Genomic DNA, 11,489 nt, shown 5'->3' on the forward strand with positions numbered 1-11,489 from the left:
CAGTTCAAGAATACTGCTTTTAAAGGAATTTGTAGTTCGTTGTTGGGAAATTTTTCTATTATTTTGCTTCCTCATAAGTGATGCTCATTTTTCAAAGACATACATATACATTTTTAAGTATGTGTGTGAGTAGTATGTGTATTTCTGTCTACAAAATTACAAAATGATGAAACTATTCTCTCATACCTAGAATATAAAAGGGAAAAAAGTGTGAATTCTTTAAAATATTTTTCTATGTCCTAATCACTGGAAGTCCTGTAGTTGTTTCAAACTGTGCTGTAAAATTTGTCTTGTTGCTTAGGTTCAAAATATATTTCCATGTTTTAGTCAAGAAAAGTACAAAGTGGCTTGACAGAAAGTGAAATTAAAGACTGCTGGTAATCCCTCGAAGAGACCGAGTAATAGGAGTTGACAAATACTTGAGAGTGGCATTGGAGACAAATGGCAGATTCAGGATAGGCTGTTTCTGCAGGAAGCATGGTTCTGGGCGGGTGCTGCTCATAAAGTCATTGAAAGTTATTCCAGGAAGTTTAATAGAAATGCTTGTTTAGCAAAGACAACAGATTTTGCTATTTTGACTGCAGTGATTGTATTAATTCAGATTTATGAAAGAAAGAGCCCAGAATACAGAAATAACAATAGAAAGTTTAAGCATGTCAAGAACTTTAATGCTGGAATTGTCAGAGCAACCACAAAATTACTGGGCATCATTAGACTCCTAAGAATTAAGAGAAATTGCAGAATGTAAGCCATGATTGTCATTTTAGGAACGTTATGCTAGAGCACAGGTTTAGGATTGGGCAAAAGAGTTGATTTTTAAGGCTGCATTGGTGTTCTCTCTCTCTCTTTTCTTTTTTCTTTTTTTTTTTTTTGGAGACAGATTCTCGTTCTGTCACCCAGGCTGGAGTGCAGTGGCGCAAGCTCGGCTCACTGCAACCTCCGCCTACCAGGATCAAGCAATTCTCCTGCCTCAGCCTCCTGAGCAGCCGGGATTACAGGCACATTCCACCATGTCCGGCTAATTTTTGTATTAGTAGAGACAGGGTTTCACCGTATTGGCCAGGCTGGTCTCAAACTCCTGACCTTGTGATCCTCCCGCCTTGGCCTCCCCCAGTGCTGTGATTACAGACGTGAGCCTCCATGCCCAGGCTGGTGTTCTCTCTTAAATGTGTTTCAATATGGTGGACATTTATTGAGCACTTAGTTTGTGTTGGGCGTTTCATCAGGAGGCACTGGTTGTTCTGGTAGCTTGTTCTAGTTTGTATATCATTTGCACTTTGCTTAACTCGTATAAGTACTTTTTACTGTTTAATAAATAGTTTATTTTATTAGAAAATACTTCTCTGATCTCTCATTGATGCCCTTCGTACTATTTTAACCATTGTCATCTTTGGACATCTGTCTCAATTGTGGGTAAGACTTAACCTTTGGACCAGAGAGCAATGCTGCTTAAAGAATAATGATTGTTGGTAGTCTGTTAAACAGATTTGCAATTTCAAAGAGAAAAAAATGCAACTGTTTTCCGCATACTTCACATATAGTTTGCAAATCTTATTTTGCACATTTTAAATGTAAGATGATTTGCATGACAATCCCCTTAAGTTTTTAACAGTGTTAGTTTATTGTAGGTGCATATGTACACAGTGAAGACTGTGTAGGTCAGTTTTAACCTCAGCCAACATGAGGTTAACAGGATGTTCACCTTACTCATGTTCTTTCATATTAATTTTAATGCTTGTTAAACTTACATTTTATACTTAATACTCATTTTGCCAATTCACAAAATTGGCTTATTGAAAAATGATGAAAATAGTAACAAATATCATTTGTAAAAATGCTCCAGTGGAAATAACTTCAGTGTGAATACAGAATTAGAAAATGTATGTGGTTTTGGCCGGGCACGGTGGCTCACACTGGTAATCCCAGCAATTGGGGAAGCCTAGGCGGGTGGATCACCTAAGGTCAGGAGTTCAAGATCAGCATGGCCAATATGGTGAAAACCTGTCTCTACTAAAAATAAAAAAAATTAGTCAGGCATGGTGGCTGTCTCCTGTAGTCCCAGCTATTGGGGAGGCTGAGGCAGGAGAATCTCTTGAACCCAGAGGGCAGAGATTGCAGTGAGCAGAGATCACCCCAGTGCACTCCAACATGGGCGACAGAGTGAGACTGTCTCGCAAAAAAAAAAAGAAGGAAGGAAAGAAAATGTGTGTGCTTCAGAAGAGATTCTATGTGTATGGTGTTTTCATACATCAGCTGATACAGATAAGGAAGGATAATGACTCTCTGAACTTATTCTTTTTGGCCTGCATTCCATTCACCATTGGTCAGTACATTGCCTATCAAATACCTACATGTCACCATCAGAGTTATCACATCATTTTAAAAGTACATTAATTTCTCTGGTAATGAATTTAGTTAGGTAATTACTTCACATCTCAGTTTAAAATGTGTTATGCAATATTATAGATGAATCCAAAGTTACAGAAATATCACCCAGAGTTGTATTCCTTTAAACCAAGTACAAAATAAGATATTGTTGCCCAGAAGCTTGTAAAAAGTGTTAACAGTAATAGCAAATATAATCAGGGAGAACAAGTGCTATTGGAAAAGTATTATTGATAAAGAACATTATGTAATTAAGTGACAATGTGGAAAAGCAATTCCTATAATTTGCCTTCTAGAAGATATTATTCAGACAAAACCACTGCTGTACAGTATATGAATCATGATGTGTGTTACATGTATCAGTGAGAAGTCCATAACAACTCATTCTGTTTATCTCTGGAAACCTTTGAATATAGACAGTGAGGCTATGCTGGGAAGTAAGTTTTGGTGTGGACTAGAAAGGGTGACTCATGACCTTTAATGGTGGAGCACCAGCTATTTGAGCAGTAGCGAAGGTGATTGTAAATAAAAGGAACTATACAAAAAAGCCAATCAACACATCCCTTTCTTAAAACAGAGCAGTTAATTATCAACCATAAACCATTTAATGGTGATTCAGTATTGAAGGGGCTAGAAAACACCAATCAAATTTTGATCTCTTGAGTCCAATCATTTTTGTAATGCTATATGAAAAAGTGGGCAGGAAGTTACAAAACTTCTTCCTATAGTACTGCCTGTGTAGAGGAAAAATATTCACGTGAAATTTTTGAGATGAGGACATAAATTTGAAACATTTCCTTGAGACAGTGTTAATGTTGGTAAAGGGCTTTTCCTTGATTGTAGACACCTTGCTCAAGTGGCCTATCAGCCAATCCAGTGTCTTGAAGAGCCATCACTTCAAGTCTTATGTGAATTTTAGTGGCAAAGAGATCAGATTATTTTAAGATTACACAACTCTCGTGCAAAGACTAAGTCTTATAGAGCTTTATTTTTTCCCCCACTGTCTCATTATTTTTGCTTACCACAGAAACATATTTGGGGGCTTATTTAAAACCATATCTAAATACAGCATAAAAACATAATAATATAATAACGTGAAAGAATGCTTCCCTGAGTTGAATGCAAAGGACAGATTGGGAACCCATTTAACATCATCTACAGGTAGATTTTTGGTGACCTGAGGTAAAAAAGATTATTTTGAGACAAAGTATGTAGCCAAAAAAAAAAAAAAGTGTACATGTGGATCAATGAAAACAAGAAATGGAAACCACATGTTTAGTCTTAGAATAGCGGAAGAATGGCAAGCTTCCTTTCTTTTTTTTCTTTGAGACGGAATCTCACTCTTCTGCCCAGGCTAGAGTGAAGTGGTATAATCTCGGCTCACTGCAACCTCTGCCCCCTGGGTTCAAGCGATTCTCCTGCCTCAGCCTCCCAAGTAGCTGGGATTACAGGCACCTGTCACCATGCCCAGCTAATTTTTTTTTGTATTTTTAGTAGAGATCGGGTTTCCCCATGTTGGCCAGGCTGGTCTTGAACTCCTGACCTCAGGTGATCCACCTGCCTCTGCCTCCCAAAGTGCTAGGATTACAGGCATGAGCCACTGTGCCTGGCACAAACTTCCTTTATGAATATATTACTGTAGTATAGAACGGCATTGTAGGAAAAGTAAAGCTGCCCATTTACCGTTTTTATAAAGGTTCAACAAGTTGTACACTAAAAGCTTAATGCTGACGTGACTTTATACGACTTCTTAAAGAAAAAAAAAATCACCTTTTTACACAAGCAATTGAACTGGAATTGTGTACTTGTGCTTTTTAGAAACCATTCAGTGCCCCTTATTTTATGTCTTTTCATCACCACTGTGCTATGGCAATTTAGTCAGTGATCACTGTCTCCTTTTACTTCCCACCCAAACAAGAATCAGTTTGAAACATTTTCAGTACTGGAATAAAAATTTTTTTTTAAATATTTTCTTTTGTTTACTTTCTGTGAATTACAGTTACTAACATTTTTAAAATGCCATGTCATCTGTCAGTGGTCAGTCTTCTAGAAGTGTGTAGACATGTTTTTGCACAATATGTTTTGGAAGAAGGGGAGATTTTCATCAAATAATTTTTGTATTTTTTGTATTCACTATCATAATTAGTAAATGTATAAATATATTTCTTCTATACATAAATTGAGATGGCTTGCTGCAATGTCTGTCTTCATTTTATAGGTTAGTGTTTCTAAGACTGATACTTTTGAAGCTCTTGGACTTGCACGTCAGGGAAAGTCCCAAGAGATGTACACAAATACCTTTAAAATAGCCTTCTGGACTCAGTTGTTAGATTTCGCAGAGTAATGGTGAAGTTAAAGAGTTTAACATGTTTTTCCATTAAATATATTTTTCTTTTTATAAGTTCATATTTAAGAGCATTCGGAGTGTTTTCAGAAAATTCTGTATAGTGCAAATTTTAATAATAACTATCACTGTTTAAAAAATTACTATTTGCAGCATGGCGTGGTCACTCACGCCTGTAATCTCAGCACTTTGGGAGGCCGAGGGGGGTAGATCACGAGGTCAGGAGTTTGAGACCAACCTGGCCAACATGGTGAAACCCCGTCTCTACTAAAGATACAAAAAATTATCTGGCGTGGTGGCAGGCGCCTGTAATCCCAGCTACTCGGGAGGCTGAGGCAGGAGAATTGCTTCAACCCAGGAGGCAGAGGTTGCAATGAGCTGAGATCTCGCCATTGCACTCCAGCCTGGGTGACTGGGCAAGACTCCATCTCAAAAAAAAATAAAAAAAATTAGTATTTGCAGATGTGAGAATGTACATATATATTTACACATGTACACACACACATACACACATATCTTTTGAATTTTGTGCTATGTGCATATATTACCTGGTCAAAACATATACAGGTATAAACAAATAATGAAGGCAGTTGTTAGTGTATAATCAACCTTACCAGTGAGAGCTCTGACCTTTGCCCCTAGCTCTAGGCTCTTGTAATGTTCTGCAATGTAAGAGTGTCACTCCTGGGGGCATTGGCTGTGGGACAGTCTAACAATGTGATTTATGATAGGTTTTGTGCTGTGCCATATCAGTTTTTACCTAGCTCCAGAGGAACTTGAGTTCAAAGCTGTTAGCCCAACTTCTGGGAGGAACTGTAGACTAAAGGTCATCCACACAAACAATAGGTGATCAAGCCCTAATAAAAACTCTGAACACCAAAGGCTGCGATGAGTATGATGAGTATTGTCCCACATTGTGACTGGAAAGAGAGAATGCCTCTCCGTGGGAGAGGGACTGGAAGCTCCACATTGGACCCATGCTAGACTCTGCGCTATATTCCTGTGATGCTTAATTTTAGGAGTCAACTTGACTGGATTCAGGGATACCCAGATAGCAGGTGAAGCATTATTTCTGGGTATGTTTGTGAGGGTGTTTCCAGAAGAGACTGGCATTTGAATCAGTGGGCTGAGTATGGAAGATCTACCCTGATCTAATGTGGGCAGGTACCATCCAGTTGGCTGAGGGCCTGGATAGATCAAAAAGGTAGAAGAAAGGCAATTTGCTCACTTTGTCTCATCTGGAGTTGAGACACCCAGCTTCTCTTGCTCTTGGACATTAGAACTCCAAGTTCTCCAGCCTTTTGGCATCAGGATGTGCACTAGTGCCCCTTGGTTCTCAGGCCTTTTGGATTTGAACCAAGCCATGCTACCAACTTCCCTCATTCTCCAGCTTGGGACTTCTCAGCCCCATAATCATGTGAGCTAATTCCTGTAACAAATCCTCCATCATATTTATCTATCATTTATCTGTCCTATTGGTCCTGTTTCTCTGAAGAATCCCTAATACCAGGAGTGATTCTAGAGGAACAGAATTGTAAGGATGAGCTTCCTAAATTGGTTTTGGGACTTCTGGAATTGGCTCTCTAGTGTGATTATATTTTAGAATGCTAAGGACTCTATTTCCAATAGTACAGAGAGCACTGGTTGTTCAGGGCATGAGCTGTTACACAGACATCAAAATATCTGCATTAGATACTCCTAATCAACCATTTGTAAGAGGCAGTAAATCAATGACTCTGTATATAATACGTTTGAATGTTTATGAAAAACTGAATGTCTTAGTCTGCGTTGTGTTACTATAAAGGAATACCGGAGGCTGGGTAATTTATAAAGAAAAAAGGTTTATTTGGCTCACAGTTCTGGATAGCTAGAAAGTTCAGCTTTGGGCATCTGCATCTAAGGGCTTCAGGTTGCTTCCACTCAAGGCAGAAGGTGAAGAGGAGCCAGCATGTGTACCTCACATGACAAAAGAGAAAGGGGGGCAGTGCCGGGCTGTTTTTTTTAACCTCAGCTATTTCTTGGGAACTAATAGAGTGAAAACTCACTTACCCTTTTCCACCCACAGGGAGGACATTAATCTATTCATGGGGGATCCACCCCCAGGACCCCAAACACTTCCCATTGGGATCCACTTCCAACATTGGGGATCAAACTTCAGTATGAGGTTCGGAGGAGACAAATATTGACCATAGTGCTAAGGAATATAATGATATTTCTTGGTTATTCCTAATGTTACTGCACAAAGTAATTAAAGAAAAGAATGAGTTAAGGGATTCAAATTCCCAGCTCTAGCAATGCATACGTGACCTCAGAAGCTTCTAGATGTACCCTGTGGAAAAATTTTCTCTCCTGGAGCCATAGGGCTGAAATTGCTGAAAATCAAACACAAGTCCTCATCATGCGATTGGCTGAATTAAATGGAAGTTGAATCCCCAGCCTCATAGGGCATCTACTGTTAAGGTGAGGATATTGATTGGGAAAGAATGGGATCCTGTAAGTTGATTTGGAGACGTGGGGAGACATGATGAAGCTGGGGACATTGAGCACTTAAATTTTGATGAGTCTTTTTTGCAAGCAGAAGTGGCCTTTCCACCCCCAGAAGCAGTGGCATTCTCACCCACAGTGGCAGTGGCCTTTCTACCCTTAACCCTGCATTGTTTAAGGAAATGACAATGGCCTCCCCTGAGGCATTTGCCAAGAAAGACAATGCTGATTCTCCCCATACCCACTTCTATTACCCCTTTTTGCTTTTAGGCTTATAACTAGACTCAAATCCCAGCAGGCTCCTAAGGGTGAGGTACAAAGTCTGACCCATGAGGGAGATATATTACACTCCAAAAGGACTATTTGAATTTTCTAGTTCACACAAGCAGAAATCCAGGCAACGTGTGTGGGAATGAATGTTAAGGGTATGGGATAATGGTGGAAGGAACATAAAGTTTGATAAGGCCAAATTTATTAATATGGGCTCACTAAATAGTAATCCTGAATTGAATGGTGCAGCTTAGAGAGTTAGAAAGCATACAAACTGGTTGTTTGGTTGGCTGAAACATTAATCAAAAGGTGGCTCGCCATGAGCAAGTTGAAGATGCCTGATCTCCCTTGGCTTAATGTGGAGGAGGGAATTCAAAGTCTTAGGGAGATTGGAATGCTAGAGTGGATTAGTCACCTAAGACCTACTTACCCACACTGGGAGGGTCCGGAAAACACACCTTACCAATGCTTTGACAAGTAGATTTGTGAAGGGAGTGCCAGCATCCTTGAAGAGCTCCGTGATCATTCTTCTCTGCAGGCCAGTCTTTACAATGGGAGTCGCAGCCACTCAATTAGAAAACCTAAATGCAATGGAAGTAATTGGATCTCAGATGGCAAGGGCCAAATGCTGACACTCAGCTGTGAAAAGCAAGGTGGGTGTGGTACTGTTACAGACAGTAGCGTCAAAGCAGCAATCAGGATAACCTGACTCATGCGACCTCTGAAAGTGGTGGTTTGATCATGATGTTCCTAGTAGTGAAATAGATAAGACGTCTACTAAATTCTTACTTCATCTGTATAAGGAGAAAAATTATAGGCCAAGTGAACAAGCAAACATTTAACCTGAATCATAAAAATATTATCATAACTCCTCAATCAGTTCCCAGTCTTGAGCAGATTTACAGACCCACAACTCCTTGAATGAGGGAAAGCCAGGTCCAATGAAGGAAGGACCCTAGTACAATACCAAAAATTTATCATTTTAATCTTTCTTCCATTCTTCCCCAAAGAGACCTATGGTCTTTTATCAAGGTAATTGTGCGTTGGTAAAAAGGAAGTAATCAGACCTTTCAGAAATTACTGACGAGTGTTCTAGTAGTTCCTGAAAGGTCTGATTACTTCCCTTTTCCATGAGACCAAAAGCATCACTGTGGCTGTCCAGTCAGAGTAGGGTCTTACGGAGGTCAGGTGGTCAGTGGAGTTTTAGCTCAGGTCCAACTCACAGTGGATCCACTGGGTCCCCAAATCCATCCTATGTTATTTCCCTGTTGTGGAATGCATAATTAAAATAGGCATACTTAGCAACTGGCAGAATCTTCACATTGGTTTCCTATCCTGTGGAGGGAGGGCTACTATGATGGGAGAGGCCAAATGGAAGCCATGAAAGCTGTCTCTACCTAGGGAAATTGAAAATCAGAAGCAATACTGCATTCCCAGAGGGATTGCAGAAATTGGTGTTATCATCAAGAACTTGAAGGAGACAGGGTGGTATTTTCACTACATCAATGTTCAATTCTCTTATTTGTTCTGTGCAGAAGACAGATGGAGAATGACAGTGGATTATTAGAAGCTTAACCAAGTGGTGACTCCAATTGCAGCTGCTGTACTAGATGCAATTCCATTGCTTAAGCAAATTAACATAGCTCCTGGTAACTGGGAGGCAGCTTTTCATCATGAGCAATTTTAGGCCTCCAGACAAATATTTAAGAATGTGTCAAAATTATTTCCATCCTATGGCATAGTGTGGAGCAAAAGCTATCAATGATAAACTTCATCCCAAACCACTGCAGCATACATCTTACATGAATGCGTAAGACTGAGCCCTATCAATCGAAATCGAAATCTAAAAGTGCATTCTTTCCAGCACTGTTCACAATAGCAAAGACTTGGAACCAACCCAAATGCCCATCAGTGATAGACTGGATAAAGAAAATGTGGCACATATATACCATGGAATACTATGCAGCCATAAATAGGATGAGTTCATGTCCTTTGCAGGGACATAGATGAAACTTGAAACCATCATTCTCAGCAAACTAACACAAGAACAGAAATCCAAACACCACATGTTCTTACTCATAAGTGGGAGTTGAACAATGAGAACACATGGACATAGGGAGGGGAATATCACACACTGGGGCCAGTTGAGGGGTGCGGGGCTAGGGGAGGGATAGCATTTGGAGAAACACCTAATGTAGATGACGGGTTGATGGGTGCAGGAAACCACCATGGCACATGTATACCTATGTAACAAACCTGCACATTCTGCACATGTATCCCAGAACTTAAACTATAATAAAAAATAAATAAAGTGCATTCCACTATGCCTCTTAGTAAAACTCATTGAAGAACATAAAAATCAGATGTTGAGACATACAGTTTTTGAAATGTGGCTCAATTATTTAAAACCTAGTATACTTTGACATACTACTATATAAATGATAATAGCTAAGATCGATCTAATACGTGCAAGACTTTGGCTTAAGTACTTTTTAGATACTAACTCATTTACTCTTTATAACAACAGTATGAGGTAGGTACTCTTATTTTACTTATTTTATAGATAAAGAAACCTAGGCATAGAGATATAAGTGACATACTCAAAGTCACACAGCAGGCAAGTGGCATAGTTTTGGTTTGTACCCAGGTGGCTTAGCTCTGGAATCTGTACCCCTGTATTAGTTTGCCTGGGCTCCCATAATAAAGTACCACAAACTGGGTGACTTAAATAGCACAATTATTTCTCACAGTTCTGAAGGATAGACGTTCAAGATCAACGTGTTAGCCAAGTGTGGTAACGCCTGTAGTCCCAGCTGCTCAGAAGGTTGAGGCGGGAGTATCGCTTGAGCCCAGGAGGTTTTGTGTGGTTTTTTTTTTTTTTTTTTTTGAGATGGAGTCTCGCTTCTTGCCTGGGCTGGAGTGCAATGGTGCAGTCTCAGTTCACTGCAACCTCTGCCTCCTGGGTTCAAGCAGTTCTCCTGCCTCAGCCTCCCAAGTAGCTGGGATTACAGGCACATGTCAGCACACCTGGCTAATTTCTGTATATTTAGTAGAGATAGGGTTTCACCATATTGGCCAGGCTGGTTTCGAACTCCTGACCTCAAGTGATCTACCTGCCTCGGCTTCCCAAAGTGCTGGGATTACAAGTGTGAGCCACCATGCCTGGCCAAGCCCAGGAGTTTGAGGTTGTAGTGAGCTTTGATGTAGCCTGGCCTACAGAGTGAGACCATCTCTAAAAACAAACTAACAAACAAAAACAAGATCCAAGTGTTGACAGAGTTGGTTTCATTCAAATACCTGTCTCCTTAGCTTGCAGAAGGCTGTGTCTTCATTTTGTCCTAACGTGGTTTTTCCTCTGTGCACACATGTGTCCTAAGCTCCTCTTCCTATAAGGACACTAGTCACATTGTATTGGAGCTCACCCCAATGATCTAATGTCACCTTAGTTATCACTTAAAGACCTTTAAATACCATGCATTCTGAGTGGTATAATACATGAAGTTTGGAGCGGCATAATTCAGGTCATAAAAGTCCCTATCCTAACCTCATTGATCTACCTGCCTCAGCCTCCCAAAGTGCTGGGATTACAGGGATGAGCCACTATCCTGGCCAACATGGTGAAACTCCACCTCTACTAAAAATACAAAAATTAGCCAGGCGTGGTGACTCGTGCCTGTAATTCCAGGTAGTCAGGAGGCTGAGAGGCAGGAGAATTGCATGAACCCAGGAGGCATAGGTTGCAGTGAACTGCGATCGCATCACTGCACTCCAACCTGGGCAACGGAGCAAGATTCCATCTCAAAAAAAAAAAAAAAAGTCCCTAACCATTAAAATAGTGAATATTTTACCTATTATGTTTGTAATTATACATGTACTGTCTCTTATACACATCTAGATGTGTATAAGAGACAGGCATCTACTGTTAAGGTGAGGATATTGATTGGGAAAGAATGGGATCCTGTAAGTTGATTTGGAGACGTGGGGAGACATGATGAAGCTGGGGACA

The sequence above is a fragment of the Mandrillus leucophaeus genome, unplaced genomic scaffold (assembly GCF_000951045.1).
Source record: "Mandrillus leucophaeus isolate KB7577 unplaced genomic scaffold, Mleu.le_1.0 Scaffold176, whole genome shotgun sequence".
NCBI classification, from domain to species: Eukaryota; Metazoa; Chordata; class Mammalia; order Primates; family Cercopithecidae; genus Mandrillus; species Mandrillus leucophaeus.